The sequence below is a fragment of the Chiroxiphia lanceolata genome, chromosome 8 (assembly GCF_009829145.1).
Source record: "Chiroxiphia lanceolata isolate bChiLan1 chromosome 8, bChiLan1.pri, whole genome shotgun sequence".
NCBI classification, from domain to species: domain Eukaryota; kingdom Metazoa; phylum Chordata; class Aves; order Passeriformes; family Pipridae; genus Chiroxiphia; species Chiroxiphia lanceolata.
The window spans coordinates 35,600,031-35,617,531 of NC_045644.1; the positions used below are offsets into that span (position 1 = coordinate 35,600,031).

The 17,501-nt window shown below is 44.7% G+C and overlaps 1 protein-coding gene across 19 annotated transcripts in view; it reads left to right on the plus strand.

Annotated features, from left to right (window-relative positions):
• PCDH15 (protocadherin related 15) overlaps positions 1-17,501 on the plus strand; it is a 696,943-nt gene that overhangs the window by 297,435 nt on the left and 382,007 nt on the right. For all 19 annotated transcript variants that reach the window (XR_004358261.1, XM_032694780.1, XM_032694781.1 and 16 more), the window contains one exon: positions 8,879-8,938. The gene's annotated coding sequence lies outside the window, so the exon portion shown is untranslated. The remainder of the gene's footprint in view (positions 1-8,878; positions 8,939-17,501) is intronic.

Below are 17,501 nucleotides of genomic sequence, written 5' to 3' on the forward strand. Positions count from 1 at the left end.
GGGGAGCCTGGGCAGTGCCCAAACACCCTCTGGGGGAAGAACCTTTCCCTAAGATCCAACCTGACCCTGCCCTGGCACAGCTCCAGCCATTCCCTGGGGTCCTGTCCCTGCTCACAGAGAGCAGAGATTGGAGCTGCCCCTCTGCTCCCTGTATGAGGAAGATGGATTTTGGCAACCTGGCCCTACTGAATAAACTTGTACTTTACTATTCTCTATCTTCCCACTCATAGATCTTCTTTTTGGAGATATGGGCAAGTTGTTACACTCATCATTGCTGTTCTGGGCAGATAAAGCTGTTTATTTAGAGGCTTCCTGGCTTATTCTGTGCTTCTGACACTCAAGGACCAGTGACTAATTCAGTGTTTCATTAAACATGACTGTTTAAGATCATACTGACTGTGCAAGACTTTCTGCTTCTGAATTCTTCATGATGATTGCAAACTTTTAATCCTTCTATGGAGAGGGCTCACAGAACACACTCCTGGTATTCTCTTGTTACATGTTCTTAAGCACAAAGAGGCCACTCTGTACTGGAAGCTGTTCCAAATCAAGCTGAAGCTGAGACAGAGCATCCTGGTTTTGCTGCATCCCGGGAGACTTTGAACACGATATTCCCAAAACTGTGCATGTTGAAAGGTGGGAGTGTGAGCCTTTCTCCTCTCCTGGCAGTGCAGTGCTGGCTGAGTGAAGCAGCAGGTTTGGTGCTGTGGGGGATGACCCTGCCCCGTGCTCTGCCCAGGGGCTGTGTGTGAGAGCATTGCCCTCGGGGGCTTTGCTGCCTGTTCCTCTGCAGGAGTGACCTGTGATGGCCTGGCCTGTGGCACAGACTTTTCAGCTCCCTCTTCAAACACTTTCAGAGCATTGTCTTGGAGTAATTTCATGTTATTTGGGGGGTGTTTTGGGCTTTGTCCCTCCACAGAGTGAGTGCTGCCAGGCCCTGGCAAGGCCACTTGGCGTGTCCTTCTGTAAGACAGGTATTGAAGAGATCACACCCTAAATTAATTCCTGGAACTTTTACCAGGACTGATCCAATTACTTACTGGCCCTTGTCTTGAAACTCCCATTCCTGACAGAAGAGTGGCCCACAGTACATTTGCTACACACACATGAGGCCCTCCTGGGATATTCCCATGCTTTTATTTATTCAGTCTGTCCCCTGTTCTCACCTCAAGCCTGGAAGTTGTTATTAAGTTTGTAGAAAAAGAGCCTTACAGAATACATGTATATTCATCTACTTCAAAATTATTGGCAAAGCCAACACCATCTCCTTCAGCCTCTGAGACCTGCGAGTCAGCAGAGTGAAACAGCCCACTGCCTTTTATTAGATGTTATGCACTTGACAGCCAAGTCAAATGCCAGGCTTGGAGAGCAGTAATTCAGTTCCTGACTAATCCACTGAATGTGTCGTTCCTGTCCTCCAGAGAAACGTGTGACCTCTGCAGTCAGCTCCAGCTTGAAATAAGACTTCCTTGAAGGTCTCTAGATTTTCAGTGTCTGAATCCCTCCTTCACAACCCTGTTTCACTTTCCAGAGTCTTCAGCAGCATGGCTTTGGAACTGGGGGACAAATGAGAGTCCACGTCCATGCCATCCCCAGACAGCAGGGGTAGAGTTGTTGCGGTGCCGTCTCATCAAAAGTAATGAGAAAACGGATTTTTAGTGGTCATCTTGGAGCAAGTCTGGAGAAGGCACCAAGACGATCAGAGGGATGGAGCAGCTTTGCTGGAAAGAAGGGCTGGGAGAGTTGGGATTGTTCAGCCTGGAGAGAAGCTTTGGGGTGACCGAATTGTGATCTTCCAGGGCCTGAAGGAGCCTGCAGGAAAGATGGAGAGAGACTCTTTCCAAGGGCCTGGAGTGGCAGGACAAGGGGGAATGGCTTCCCACTGCCAGAGGCCAGGGTTAGGTGGGATATTGGGAAGGAATTGTTGGCTGTGAGGGTGGGGAGGCCCTGGCACAGGTTGCCCAGAGAAGCTGTGGCTGCCCCTGGATCTCTGGAAGTGTCCAAGGCCAGGTTGGACGGGGCTTGGAGCAACCTGGGCTAGTGGGAGGTGTCCCTGCCCATGGCAGGGGGTGGAGTGGGATGGTCTTTAAGATCCCTTCCAACCCAAACTATTCTGTGATTCTGTAATATTACCAATACTTTTTGTGGAAAACCCAGCCTTGAATCAAGCTGAAGCACTTCATCACTTTGGTTTTAAAGGTTGCTGCCCTGAACACTTCTTTTCTGCCTTAAGTTGTTTTTGGTACATGCAGCAATTAATTGCCCTAAAGCATGGAGAGACTCCCTTCCTCGTCCCCCTGGTGTGTGGGGACAGTGCTCACCTGCCTTCTCATGCTAAGCTTTTTGGACTAGAGCTGAAAGTTTCATCCTTGCAGTGTGCAGCAGTTTGCAAAGGGCTGCTGAGCACTGGAAGGGGCTGCTCAGGGCAGTGGTGGAGTCTCCATCCCTGGAAGTGTTCAAAACACGTGTGGAGGTGGCACTTGAGAACATGGTTTAGTGGTGAACTCAGTGGTGGTGCTGGTTGATGGTTGGATTCGATGCTCTTAAAGGTCTTTTCCAGCCTTAACTCTTCTGCTCTGTTCTATTTGGTGAAGCCTCCTTGGTGCAGAGAACAGTGCTACAGAGTGAGTTCCTTATTCCCCAGCTCTGCGTGGAGGGGGCCCAACATGCAGCCTTTAAACACAAGCAGAGCTCAATTATACTGAGATTACAGGAAGATAAGCACAAAGACCCACAAAACCTTGGTGGGCTGACAGAAAATTAGATCTTAATTGTGCTTTTGCTAAGCCAACTCCATCAAGGCCCCTGAAGCTGCTGCTTCCTTGTCTTCTATGTCCAAGTTGTTTTACTGTTTTACTACAGACCAATGTGCTACTTTACTAACAGAAACTACTCTGTCTGACACAACATTGCCTTGAGGTGAGTCAGAGGGTTCAGCAATCCCAGAGCTGCAAGTCATAGAACCTTTGAGACTGGAAAAGACCTCCAAGGTCACCCAGTCCAACCTCTGATGGAGGACCACCATGTCCATTAAACTGTGTGACAAAGTGCCACGTTTGTTCAGGAATTTGCTTGTGATAATTTTATTTTACTCTAAGGAAAATTGGAAAACAAAATTAATTTCTTTCTCCTCAGCATATTTTTAATTAAATGTGCTATTCATGTTCCAATGGGTGATGCTGTATTTAATCTATTAGCTTATTTCTAGTGGGAAAGTTTAAAAATTTCACTTCACTATCATGTAGATGAGGAGTTGAGGGTCCTAACATGTGCCAAGAGTTAGGCAATTTATTTAATGAAGATTCCCAGTCTGCTTTTTGTAGTTACTCTGAGGATCAAAGCAAGGTTTCTCAAAGGAGACTAAAATCTACTGAGAGTGTCTGTGCAGTGAGGAAAAGAGCTTCTCCTCTGTCACTCAGTAATAAATAAACACAACTAATGGCCAAAGGTGATGAAGAAAATGTTTTAAGGATAAACTTTTAAGAATAAACTGGACTGACCAAGAGACAAAGAGCTAATGTGCTGAAGTGGAATTAGTTAATATTCATATTTGTAAATTTGTAAGGAAAATGAAACTGTAATAATTCAACTTCCATCTGCATTGAAATTCCTCAAAATCTTGACATTTCTTCTCTTTATGTTAGATGGGGTTACAGACCCAACAGATACCAAGTATTGGTCATGTAAAATTACATTTAAATACCTTGGGGTTTCTAAGGATCAGAGAATATAAACCCACGGGGTTACTCCACTCTACCAGCTTCAGAGAGGTGAAAAACTGCTCAAGCCATGAAAGCAACCCACAGAGTTGTCCATGCTCTCTTCATTCATGATTTCAGAGCATCTCCTGAACCACCTGCACCTAATCATTGCAAGGGCATTTTCACAGTCTGAGTTGTGATTCAGTGGGAAACACTGACATGAAAGAATTTAAGCAAACCTACTGTTTTAAGCAGCTGCTCGCTGGTGTAAGCAGCTGGTTCAAACTCCACTGCATGCTTTCCTCTAGGATTGGAACCAGGATTCGTCCTGGGGATTTGTTTTAAAGAGAAAAAATTATACAAGAAGGAAATCTGCAATCTCTCACCTTTTTTTTTTTTTTTTTTCCTGAAGAAACACATAGCAGACACCATTCCAACACAGAGGCAAATTGAATATACATGTCCTTATTGTAACATCTCATTCAACATGTCCCTCTCTCCTTTTTCCTCTCAGATGTCTCGGGAGCTTTTGAAATGTTAAAAGGTGAACGAGACAAAACCGAACCATGAACAGATACCCCTTGGAAAAATACAATAGATAAAGACATCACTGCTGTTGAAGGTGACAAAGAGTGATGGGAAAATTACATTTTCCGTGCTTCTGCCAGCCCTATTGGAAGGCTCTGCTGTGATGTTTTAATTTTGTCTGATTAGATATACCTGATCTGCAGTGAGGGTAATTATTTTCTTACACAATTGAGATGAAGAAAGGTAGGATCACTCCTCAGTTGATCAGAATAAAACCTCTTTGGGATAAGAGTGATCTCACCCAACAGACTCTCTGGGATGTGAATTGGTGGCTCTTTCATTAACTTAACCCTTCTTGCCTCTTTGCCTTCTTCCTGATTGTCCCTTATTTGCCTGTCACCAGCTTCAGCAGGACCTCTGACAGGACCTAAGCAAGATAATTTGGATGGTGAAAGGGGGAGACATGGAGAAGGAAAGCAGATTAGCTCTCTTAGAATAGGGTTTGAAATAAATTAATTCACAGTTGGATATTTAAATTTTCTGACTTTCACCTAAATCAAGGTGTTCAGAAAACGAGTGGATGTGACACGTCACAATATGGTTTAGTGGCCACGGTGGTATTTGGTCCAAGGTTGGAATTTATGATCTTGGAGGTCTTTTCCAACCTTAATGATTCTATTTTCCTTTTGAATCATAGTTCCACTGTGGGTGCAATTTATATTTCTGCCTCCCTTTTTCACACACGGGTGTAAATTTTGGTCAGTGGCATTGTTTTATTCAGAAAAGTGCAACAGCAGGGTTGGGCTCTCTTGCCCTTTTCCAGGTTGTTTCAGGTGAATGTCCTGCTTCTTTAGGAAGATCTGAAAGCCAACTGCCTCTCCCATGCCTGGGAAGGGCAGGAGGAGCTCCATGCTTGGAGTCATGGGAAACAACAACTGTGTGAACCATGGTTTCTGCTTCAGGAAAAAATCCAACGTTTTATAACAAAATAAGAACAAAAATCTGAATGCAGCTGGGTTAAATTATTGTACTTTTAGATTGTGAAATGCTTTCATTTGGGTACCAGGTTTGTTCTCTTTTTTTTTTTTTAATGTTGATTTATGATAATATTTTCTCTTAATTATCCTTTGTTTTGTAGTTGATGAAAAATAGACTAAGAATGAGCACTCAAAAAAAAAATCCCCTTGAGGAGAATTGGTTTAAAGACACCTCAGCACCCTTAAAGCTCCTAAGAGCCACTTCACAGCACAGGCAGCTTCTTAAAAACATTGAGCCAGTCCCAGTGCCAGTTTGGAGAGAGATGGGAAATTCCATTTCTGTCTGAGACCAGGGTAAATTCAGCCAGGGTGAGTCCAGAGTCAGGCAATGATCAAATTCCCTTGCTTTTCTTCTGAGGGGAAAAAAAAGTAAGGATGTCGTTCAGTAAGAATTCAACCCTTAAAGGAAATAAAAAGGGAGGAACAGATAAAGATTATGTTGGAAGACAAAGGAAGGGGAAAGGAAGGGGGAAAAAGTTGAATATGAAGCAAAAGTGCCATTGTGATGGAGGGAAAAAATAAAGGCAAACATAATCCTGATGTGTGTAGCAGTGGAGTTGGGGTCTGGTTCCTGCTCTGAGCTCTGCATCTCAGGGAGTTGTGGAAAACCAGAAGAGAACAGGAAAATCGAACAGAGGTCTAGAAAATACACCTTGCAAGGATAAATTGATACTTAGTGTGAAAAGGAAAAAAGGGAAGTTTTAAAACAGTCTTTCACTACGAGAACATTGACTTTAAAGCTGAAAAAAAAATGTGGATGTGGCACTTGAGGACATGGTTTAGTGGTGAACATGATGGTGGTGCTGCGTTGACCTGATGATCTTAAAGGTCTTTTCCAACCTTAATGATTCTGTAATTCTGTTCTTTTTATCCATGATGGATGGTGTAAAATCAGTGGGTGGAAATCACAGTAGGGAATGTTTGTAGTAGATATTTGGGTGCATTGACAGTTTAAGTAGTGGATGAGTTGCCTGAGGCCAATGGAGCACACCCCAAATGATGGATACACTAAAGTTTCTCGAAAGACTTAAAACAAACATTCATCAGAAATGAAGGAAAGGTCTGATCATGTCTTGGAGCAGAAAATGGATGTGGTGACCTGGTGCTTGCTCTGGTATCTTTAAAATAGAGGCCTAGAGCCTGATTCTGTCTTTTACAAGGGAAGGCTGAGGGAGCTGGGGCTGTTCAGCCTCCAGAGCAGAGCCTGAGAGGGGCCCTCAGCCATGTCTGGAGGGGCTGCAGGGAGGGGGCAGAGGATGGAGCAGGCTCTGCTCGGGGGGGCCCAGCAATGGCACAGGAGGAACGGGCAGGAACTGATGCCCAGGAAGTTCCAGCTGGACAGGAGGAAGAACTTGTTGGCTGGGCAGTGACCAGAGAGGGGCTGGAGTGTCCTCCCTGGGGCTATTCCAGAGCTGTCTGGACACACTCCTGTGCCGTGTGCTCTGGGCTGGCCCTGCTGGAGCAGGGAGGTGGGACCAGATCCCCACTGTGGTCCCTTCCAGCCTGACCCATCCTGCGATAAACACACCCAGAGCAGCACAGAGCCCAGAGAGGAAAGGAGGATTGTGGGTCTGATGCTGCCCAGAAGAGCAGATTCTTGTGGGCAGACACCAACAATCCAGCACCAGGATAATTTGAGATGTTCCTAAAGCTTTATCCCTGCAGGGGACATGGCCAGGTTGCTCAGCAGGATGCACAGGTACCCCTGCAATTTTGAATTCAAATATCCAGGGATTTTGCTTTCACCTGTAAATCACTGAGTGTGAAGACTCAAGTTCATTTTGCTCCAATTAAAGTTTGAAGATGGCAGTGCTGATGGTGGGGACTGAAACCTTCTCCCCTGTTCCCATTAAGACAGTTTGTATATTCCAGTTTTTTATTTCTATTTTTAATGCTCATAACAGCTCTGCTTGCCAGAAGCTTCTCAGTGTAGTTGCTAATGAGAGAATGAAAATAGATTTTGGAATGTTTGTAGAAATCTTTGGATTAAATGTGTGTATTTTTGAGTGACTTACCCCCCTGTATGTATGCTTAGCAGTACATTCACAAAAGCCTTCCTCATTTGCCAGTGGCCTAAGGAGCCAAATTGTTTCCCGTTGCTGTGAAATTTTATTGCTATGGTATTTGTTTCGCCAGTTGTTCTGCATAACCATATGGTCAAGAAATTTGAGGTGAAAGGCCATAAAGTGGAGCCAATACCTCTGAGGTTTTGCTTTCTGTTCATCATAGTTATCATCCTGATCTTGCATAATTTAAAGTTATTATTTTTATGAACAGGTAGAAATTGTAAATCAGCATCCATTTACCTTTGCTAACAGAGCAAATGCCTGCACTGGTAATGCACAGCTATCACTGCATCTGGATTTGTGTGTTTGCACAAAGTTGTGTCTCTGTTTGAGATGTATCTTCTTATATTGATTTCTTTGGTTAAAATAAAAACCTCAGTTGTATGAGTGCTGGAGGAAGTTTCAGCACAGCTTTTGGATTACTTCCAGATGAGCAAACCATAAGCAAACAGCTTTTTAAAGAATCCAGCTTTTCCTAGTTTGTATTCAATTCCCTGGTTATTTTCCAGTGGGAGGCACAGGAAGGCTGGGGTTGTCTCAGCTGCTATCCTTAATCTGCTTGTAGAGGAGTCTTTAATTCTGCCTGGGCAGGTGGTTTGTTTCAGCTGAGGCCTCTCTGCCTGGGCCAGGCAGTTACTGGCTCACACCTGAGGAGATTTTGGGGTGTGAGCAGGTCATTAACATGATGCACCAGTGGAGTGCCTTTAAATCACCCCCTCCTCTTCCAGCAGGTTCTAGGGGTGTGTCTTCCCAGTGGAAAGATCCAACCTCTCATCCATTTCTGACTCTTTGTGGTTGGGAGGTAAGAATTTCTCAAGGTGTTTGAAAGCTGGGCTTTGATTTAATCTGTTTGAGTGCAAGTGAGAGATGAGTGTAAAGGCTGCGTGGTGAAAGAGGAACAACCTCTGCCAAAAGGATCCAGCCAGTGGGAAGAGTGCAGTGTGATCTGTTCTAGCTTAAAAGAGTGAAAGTCCCACTAGTAGTGCTTTTCCCCTCAAAATAAAGAGTGCCCTCCTCCGTGGATGTGGCTCTGGGCACCTTCACTGACTGATGAACCCATGGCATATTTATACTCAGTCAGCCCAAGGCTGTTTTCATGCAGAACTACTGCTGCAAGGCCTTGCCACACATCTGTTCCTTCTTCACTGCCACCCTTTTGGAGCTCAGTGTTTGAATCATGATCTCAAAGAATCACAGAATCATTAAGGTTGGAAAGGACCTCCAAGATCCTCAAGTCCAACCTTCAACTAATTCCACCATGCCCGTGACACATTCTTACTGTTCATTCTTGTTTGCATCTGCCTTTGACATTCACCTTGAACTTCTCCTCGCTTTCTTGCTCTGCCTTAGCATTTCCTCCTCCTGAAAGGGAGAGTGCCATCACCCAAAGTGAACTTCTCCAGGGAGACAGATTCCTCCAGGACAACAGGCTGCTGTCCCTGCCTTCGTGACATATAGAGATCTATATAATGGACGATAGAAAAATTGTTGAGTTTTGTTCTGTTCTGAGCGTGAATAATATTGTCCCAATTTTTCATTCCTATAGGCTCTCTCTGTGTGACGCTGCAGCAACTCTGTGGAGTATGAAGAAGGCTCAGAAGTCCATGTAAGTGTGTATTTTCACAAATGGGAATTGCCAAAGCAGCTGTTAGCTCTCTTTTTAAATCTGAGGGAATTGATACAACAGGGAACACTGATGGAAAAGGGATGAGACCATCACGGGGTAGGAAAAAATAAAAAAAAAAAATCACAAACAAGGTTAAAAAATGCAGCAGGTGAGAGTAAATTGTCAGTGTCTGACTTCTTGGGAGCAGTGGCAATTTATAACAGTGGTGAGTCACCCAGGAGTCTGGAAAGAACAATAATGCATTGCTGACTCCTGCTCTCTGTTTTTTTGGAGGGGGTTTCCTGCAGCAAGAACCAGTGGCTCACTGGGGGGCTGGAGCAGCTCCCAGTTCCCCACCCCAGCAGCTCCAGGCCGTGGTGTCTTTGAATATTAACACCCTCAGAGCCCTGGCATCACCTTTTAGCACCCAACATAGCAAGCGTTTTTTTGTTGCCTTCTCAGCTCCTGGTGGTTTTAGATGTGTTTGCAGATCTAATCGGCATTCCACAGATAAACAGGGCATTAACTGAGGTGTGGACAGCTCTGCCCCTGGTAATTGCAGAGCCAGTTTCAGAGCTGCACAACAAAGCTGTGAGAAGTTACTAAAGCACAGCTGAAATGAAGTAATCAGGGCCTGGTGCTGTATTGATTAACACTCTTAGGTGCAAGATAAGGCAGAGTGTACTGTATCTACTGTAATGCTTTTATCTGCTGTGCCTAATTTAAGTTATCCTAGATTTTACGTATTCCATCAGTAACGAGTTCATTGTATATGCCAGGGTCACATGTCTAATGAAGTTATCAGCAGTGTGATTCTGATTCTGCCTCCTCTACATGCTTGAGAACCAAAGAGGAATTATCCAATAAGTTGTTTTCTGCTCTAGGTCCTGGCTAGTTTGATACTAACTCGATATTAAATGGAACACTAATGGTTTACTGTTACATATTGTGTAAACACTCAGCTTTGCTGAATTTTTTTGTTCCTTTTCTTTGGTTTAATGGACTCTCCATGGAGGAAGGAGAAGTCTCGTTTGCCCAGGAGCACTGTGGAAGTCAAAGGGCCTGCTGCACATTTTAGCTGAGCTACAAGGAAGTGATCCCTGTTTGAAAAAAAAAAAATAAATCCCAAGGGAAGAGCACTGCTGTAAAACCTGTCAGTGCAATCTGCCAGAGAGCCTAGGATTTGGGCTTGGAAAAATCCCATTGCAGTAATCCACTAATCCATGGAATTACCTGGAAGTTTTTCAATATAAGGGAGTAATTAGATGAGATCCCAATTTTTTAAATTTTTATTTAACATTTATTGCTCTTGCTGGTGCTTTATTTTCTTTTATCCACTGCCCTCTACAGGTCTCGTGGATCGAGTTAGACTGAGGGAAATGAGGTTGCAGCAGTGGCTGGCTCTGGCTTTAAAATAACTGCAGAGATGCTCCTAGAACTGTTTTCCCTGCTCTCTGGAAAGGGAAAAAAAATATCTACAATGGCAGAAATTCAGATTTTAATATAGGGATTGGCAGTCCCAGCTTTTAAGAGCACAAAAGCAAGGATATAACATTCCTTTCTAAGAGCCTGCCTGCTTTATTACAGGTGATAAGAGTTATGGCACAAAGTTATCAGGGCATCAAATGTATGGCTATTTTTCCTCTTTTAGTAGATTCTTGTTAAAAACCATTTTCAGGGAGAGATCATCCTTGCAGATGAACTGCAGAAATGCTTCTGAACTTGAAAGTCTTGCTCTGGATAAAAGAGTGGGGGAATTGCAAGGTCCTTATGGGTTTGTGTCTCCTCACTGGGCTCTGGGGGCCCTTGCCAGGCATTTCCCTCTCCCAGAGAGTTGGAACAACTGTCTCTTCCATGGCCTTTCCTTGTGTTTAAAGAACATGAATTGTAACTGCAGCACATCCCCCTCATAGGGATGTTTGGGAATCACTCTCCTCTATCTGGCTGCTGCTTTCCTGAAGTGATTTGCATCTTAATAGCTTCGATACCGCTATCAGGATTTTTTTGGGGAAGGACAAGAAGGCAGTGGTGTGGTAGGATTATGTGAACCATGTTTCTTGGAGAAACCCAGCTGTAAGTAGAAATGTTGTCTTTAAATTATGGCAAGGCTTCAGTTCAAGCCCTGGTGCTTGGCATCACTCTGAGAAATTAATATAAATTCATGTTTAGCTCTTTTGCCCTTTACTCCCTGGCAGTTGCCATGTGCATCACTCAGCAGAGCTGCCTGCAATCCCAGTGCTTATCCAATTAGGGAAATGGCAGGATGTCTGGGCTGTGTGTTTTAGGGTGGGAAACGATCCCGTGCTTTTCCAAGGGAGGTTCTGCGAGGTGTTTATAAGACATTAAAAAATTAAAATTGGCTGGAGTCCAGGGGCTGCTCCTGGGCCAACAACCAACCAGGGACCCACCGTGGGATGTTTTGGATGGACTGAGGTGTGTTGTAGGTTGGAACAGTTCCTGCTGGGGATCCAACCTCTACCCAACATGTCCAAGAGGTTTCATGCAGACTGTCTGTACCTGCTCCCTGAAGGGGCTGGCCCTCAGCAGCTGGAACAGCCATGCCATTCCTGCATTTCATCATTTTATCCTCCAGGAATGCAGGTTTTGTGCTCCCAGACCTCTCTGCAGTGCACCCCAGTGTGCTGTGGCGCGGGGACAGCAAGGACAGTCACTTCAGAAGTGCATGTCTGACCTGCACTGCAGCACTCTTCCACAGACACCCCTGATGGATCAGTATCTCTATCCTCACCAGGAGAATAAGATTTATCATGGATCTCTGATGCAGTAATTATGTAGCCTCTGTAGATTTATATATGATACTTATCTCCATGATTTGTCTCTCCCGTGTACACCCATAAATTTATTTTCCCTTTTCAGCATACAGTTATAGATAGTTTTAAAGGCTCTGCAGTTTGGGCTTTAGTTGAATTGTATCTCAGCATTGGGCCATTCCTCCACAAAGTGATTCTTTTCCTAAATTATAGTCCCCAAAAGACAGAAATGTCAGTTCTTGCAGTTGTGCAGTGACATAAGTAAAGCCACAGAAGTAACCTGGCTCTGCTCCCTGGGGCATCCAGAATTAGTCAGCTGGCTTTGAAACTTAGCTGGGGATGGTGGAGATGAGAAATGAATTTCCATAGATCTGCAGCTTTGCATTCATCTTAATTTTCCAGTTGACTGGGGATTTGGGGAATCACAGAAGAATTTGTCTGTTGTCAAAGTCCTGAAGGACAAATAAACCACTGGAAGTTGTCACTTACAGCAAAATATTTTATAATTAATGAGATCTGTGAGATTTAAACAGGAAGAGGAATGGAAACATTGGCCGCCTTATAGGAGCTTATGGGCACAGAAATGAGTGTAAGGAAAGAGTAAGAAAACACCCAGGGAATTAACCCAGGTAACTACAGGTAACAGCAGTAGGAAAAAGGTGAGATGGGTACATGTGTGATGCAGGCAGATACAGGAGAGAGGTCTGTGCTCATGAGTTGGACACCCTTTGGGAGAATGGGAAAGGAATTTTCCTTCTTTTGATATCAGGAGGAATTTGTTGCTGGAAAGGGTGGTCAGGCCTTTGCAGGGGCTGCCCAGGGAGGTTTGGAGTGCCCATCCCTGGAGGTGTCCAAGGAAGGCCTGGCCATGGCACTCAGTGCTCTGGGCTGGGGGACAAGGTGAGGACTGAGCACAGGGGGGACTTGATGGTCTTGGAGGTGTTTTCCAACCTCAAGGATTCTGTGATTCTATGACTCCTTTCTTCAGTGTCTTCCCACACACCAGGTCTTCTCCTCAGCAGCTGCTGTTGAAAGCTCCCAACTGGCAAATTGTTCTCTCAGCTTCTCAGCTGCTTCTCTGGCTGATCCTGTGCACTGACAAGGCCAGGGATGACCAGCTCCCAAATTCTGGGAGTGCTTTACATTGCCCCAGGCCCCATTTGCACACCTGGGCTTCCCACTGTCCGTGAGGAATGCGCTACCTTCACCCCCACGGTGATCATTCCAGCATTTGGTGAGAAATGTCCGGGGGTTTTACTGCTGCACAAATGCAGCCAAGTTTTATGAGAGTGGATGTTGAGAGGTGGATAATCGATGTTAGTATGAACCTGAAGGGGTCTGCCAGTAACACATCAGCTTTAAGCCAGGGCAGGACAAAGTGGCTGGTATCTGTTAATTGCTGTCTGTTTGATTTTTGGATCATAAGTGCTTTTTTGCAGGTAACAGAGGCCTAATTTTGTCCTGATTTTCCCCAGGTAACTGGGTCAGTCAGGATACGTTTCCCACAAATATGTTGCTCTTAACACTAATTATACCTGCAGATGGCTTTCCTACACAACTCCCTCTCTGCATGCCTTTATGTGATACAGGGTATAAATTCTGATGTTCTCCTTAAATAATACAACAGATGTAGATTAAAAGCAGTTCCTCTTCACTGACTGCTCAGCTCATAAAGTTCTTCTACTCTCACATGGGTACTGACCATGCAGGTGCCTACAAGACAGAAAAGGACACTGCTGCCTAACTTGACAGGCACTAAGAGATCCCTTGGGATGGTGTGTAATATCTGCATCTCCATTTATCAGTTTCTTGACATACACTCATATATTATTTATGAAAGAAAGCACCGTCGTTCCATATATATATATATGTATGTATGTATTTATGCACTGAAATAAAATACATCAAGGAAATTACAGTTCCTCTTAATTCCTGGCCTCTTGGAACTGTGGTTCCTTCCTGAGTCCTTGTTTAGGATGAAAGCAGAGCTGCTCAGCTCCAGCAGGGCCTCGCTCACTGGCCATTGATGCGTGATTTTGTTTGGGTTTGTAACTGCTGCTTAAGGCGGTAATTAATACATAAAGATGCAATTTGTCACAGCTGAGGTTATTCAGGCTGGGGGGCAGAGAACCTGGAGGCAAGAGGAGGACTGGTGTCCCTTAGCAGAAACCTGGACTAGGTGGTAAATGTGGGTGCAGATGAGGGCAGGTACCGGGGCCTTGGCCTGAGCTCTTGATTCTCAGTAGTTTAACAGCCAAAACTGAAACAACTCCCAGTGCTGCAGCTGAAATATAATGGGATTATATCAGAGTTACCTCTTTCTCTTTCATTACCGTTTTAAAGGTCTGTTTTTCTGTCAGTTCTCTGTGATTGCTGATTAAAAATGCTCCTGGATTGTATACCTTGATGGAGACCAAGATAATCCTCAGGCTACTCTGTGGGCTCCAGTATTTGGAGAAATTTCTCAGAGCTGAACATTGGCTGAGTTGATTTGTCTAGAATCAAAGAGAGGGTTTTTTTTTTTATCTAAATGGGAGCAGAATTCCAGCCAGGCTGATTTTCTCACAAGTCAGCTTTCCTGCTCCCTGGTTTAGTCTCTCCTTCATGTGGCTCGGATGAAGGCAGCAGCTCCCTGATGTCTCTCCCCAGTTCAGAGCCTTGGCTGTTACTGCCACAGGAATTGCCACTCTGTACATGCAACACTTATAACTTTTATGGTCATTAATAACTTGGAAATTCCTGAATTGAAATTTAGTATTTTCTGCAATTTGGGAACCTTGAAATGATCTCTCCTCTGGGAGAAGATGCTCTCCCTGCTCTCAGTACCCCCAGCAGCAGGTCCAGGTCCAAGTGCTCAAGTAACATTTGGCAGATTTTGGTAAGAAAGTCAAGCATTTGAATAGCTCAGTGCATCACTCCTGCCCACTTCCATGTGATGCTGAGACAAGTTTGGAGCTTTGGATTGTTTTTGTTTGGTTGGTTGGTTTTTTTTTTGTAAAGGTTTTCATTTTTAATGCTGTAGGAATCAAGCAGGAATCCCTGTGCTCCCAGGGTTTGTGTCAGGACATTGGAGCAGCCTCTCCTAGACTGCCAGAGACAGAGCAGCAGGTGATCCAGGTGCTTTGAGGGGACATTCAGCAGAGCCCAGGAGGCTGTTTGTCCTGTCCATGCCCTGCCTGTCCTGGGCAAGGTGTCTCCAGAGCCCCAGGAGCTGTTGGACACCTGCTGCATCCCAGCACATTCCTCACGAAGAGCAGAGTTCCTTTCTTTAGTGGCACTGTCCTCCTTACCAAGGTGAGAGGTTCTGGCTCCTGTGGAGCTCAGAAACAAATCCTGCTGGATTTTGGGGATGTTGTGGAGACTCACGTGGCATCCATCACTTGTTCCTGTTCCTTGTTCCAGCTGCAGCTCTGAAGGGGCTGGACAGGGAATGAAGGACAGTGGGCTGAAACTCTTGAGTCATCTCGGATTATAAACAGCATTAGTAACATCTCTAGGATGAAAATGTCACAGATGTTCCCAGATCCATAATTCACGTGGACAATGCATTCTGCAATCTCTTTTCTTGGGTGCAGTGTTCGGGTCAGCCTCAAATGTGATAGTGTGCAGAAACCCCAGGCTGGGCTGAGCTGCAGGTGCTCGGTGTGTCAGTGGGGGGCTGGATTTCTCTTGTTCCTCTTATGTTCTTACATGGAATGGCTGTTAGGTGGAGCAGGAGGCTCAGCAGGGATACAGCCACCTGCTGCTGTGTTTCTGTCTGTTGTCTTGGAAGTGTTAGGGCCTCCTGCACCAGGAAAATTACCTGGGGAACACAGGTACACCAGGTCATCCACAGGTGGAAGTACGATGTGGCAGAAATGGGTGTAGTGTTCAGAAATCTAAGCATGGAGTTTCAAGGTATAAATCAGACCTATAATAATTTTCTTATATGACCTGAAAAATATAAGCCATAAGATAAGACTGGGAAGCTTGACCAGAGAAACTGTGGCTGCCCCATCCCTGGAATTGTCCAAGGCCAGGTTGGACAGAGCTTGGAGCAACCTGGGCTAGAAAAGGTGTCCCTGCCCATGGCAGGGGTGTGGAGGTCCCTTTGAGGTCCCTTCCAAGCCAGACCATTCTATGATTCTGTGAAGAGAACATGTTCAGAGATTTAGACCAGCAAGAGGCTTTTCCTAGGTATCCCTTTCCCTAAACACACCTCCAGAGAGGAGTGGTGTTCAAATGCAAACAGCAACATTGGCTGCGGACTGTCTCAAATCACGGGATAGGGATGGGAGAGACAAGGACTAAGATAAAAGACATGTTTCTAGTTCCCTTGCTGTGTGATTTGGCAGCTGAGATGCAAAATACTCCTTCAATTACTTTTTTTTTTTTCCCTCTGAACGTTGGAATCTCAAGCTTAAGCAGAGAAATAGCAAAAAGTGGTTTTTAAGGAGAAGCTTTAAAACCAAATGGACCAAATTCAGAGCATTGTGGAGATTGTGGCCCCTTCCGTATTATTTTGTTATACTGTTTAGAGTCCCTACTCAATGTGTATGAACAGGAGAGACACTACAGGTATATAAGCCAAGGGAGAGGCTCTTAGGTATAAAAATGCTGAGCTAGCTTGCCTTTCTCTGTCTTTTTGCCACCTCTTAGCCTGGTCTTATGATCATCCCAACTTAGACTTCTCCAGCAAAGTCAAAAGAGTTTAAGTGTGAATATACTTTGGGGGGGAATCTGAGGACTCTTGAAGCATTCAGAAGTACCTGAAAGAAGCTAAAGTGTTGTGGGTTTAGTCTGCCTGTGGAATGTCATCAGATCAAAGCCTGGGTTTATTACTGGGTTTGGGTTGTTGGATGGATTTAGGTGGTTTAATTACCAGTATAAACACAGGCATGGGATAATGAGAGCATCCTTAGGTGTTGAGGAAGGAATAGTCTTTGTCAGATCTTTTAATGCAACAGTGACACTGCAAATAGTCTATTCAGCATTTGAAGAAACTCTGCCCAGAACAGGGGTAGGGGGTGGGAGCAAGAAAACTGTCTGCCAACCCTGAGCTGGTGCCAGCTGTTTGAGCAGAGTGAGGATTTTAAATCATACAATCATGGAATTCCAGAATGGTTTGGGTGGGAAGCACCTTAAAGCTCATCCAGTCCCATCCCCTGCCATGGGCAGGGGCACCTCCCACTAGCCCAGGTTGCTCCAAGCCCTGTCCAACCTGGCCTTGGACACTTCCAGGGATCCAGGGGCAGCCACAGCTTCTCTGGGCAACCTGTGCCAGGGCCTCCCCACCCTCACAGGGAAGGATTTCCAGCATATTTGTAACCTAAATTTCCCCTCTTTCAGTTTGAACCCATCACTCCTTGTCCTATCATTACAGTTCCTGATGAGAATTAAAACAATTAAACAAGTTAAAATAGCTTATTTTGTGCATGAGCATTAAGAAAAAAAAAAAGAGCTTGTAGTTCTACTAACCAATAAGAAATGCCTTCAGCACAGTCCTTGGAGGGAAACTTCTGACTCCCTCAATTTAATAAAGAACTCAAAAGACTGCCACTGTGATTGTGGATTGCACAATTCACTGGCATGAGAATTTAATATGTATTCAATCTATGCATTTTTGCACCTGTGAACCACAGAGAGTGTTGTTTGTGACAGATGTGAAAGAACCTCTGTATTTCTCCACTGCAGAACATTTGTCTTGGTAATTATATGAAGGCAATCAGTAGTTTTAGAGGGCAAGTTTCAGTTTATTTATTTACCCACTTTCATGCTCAGTCCAGCTCCACCATTGCTAATAAACTCTTTTC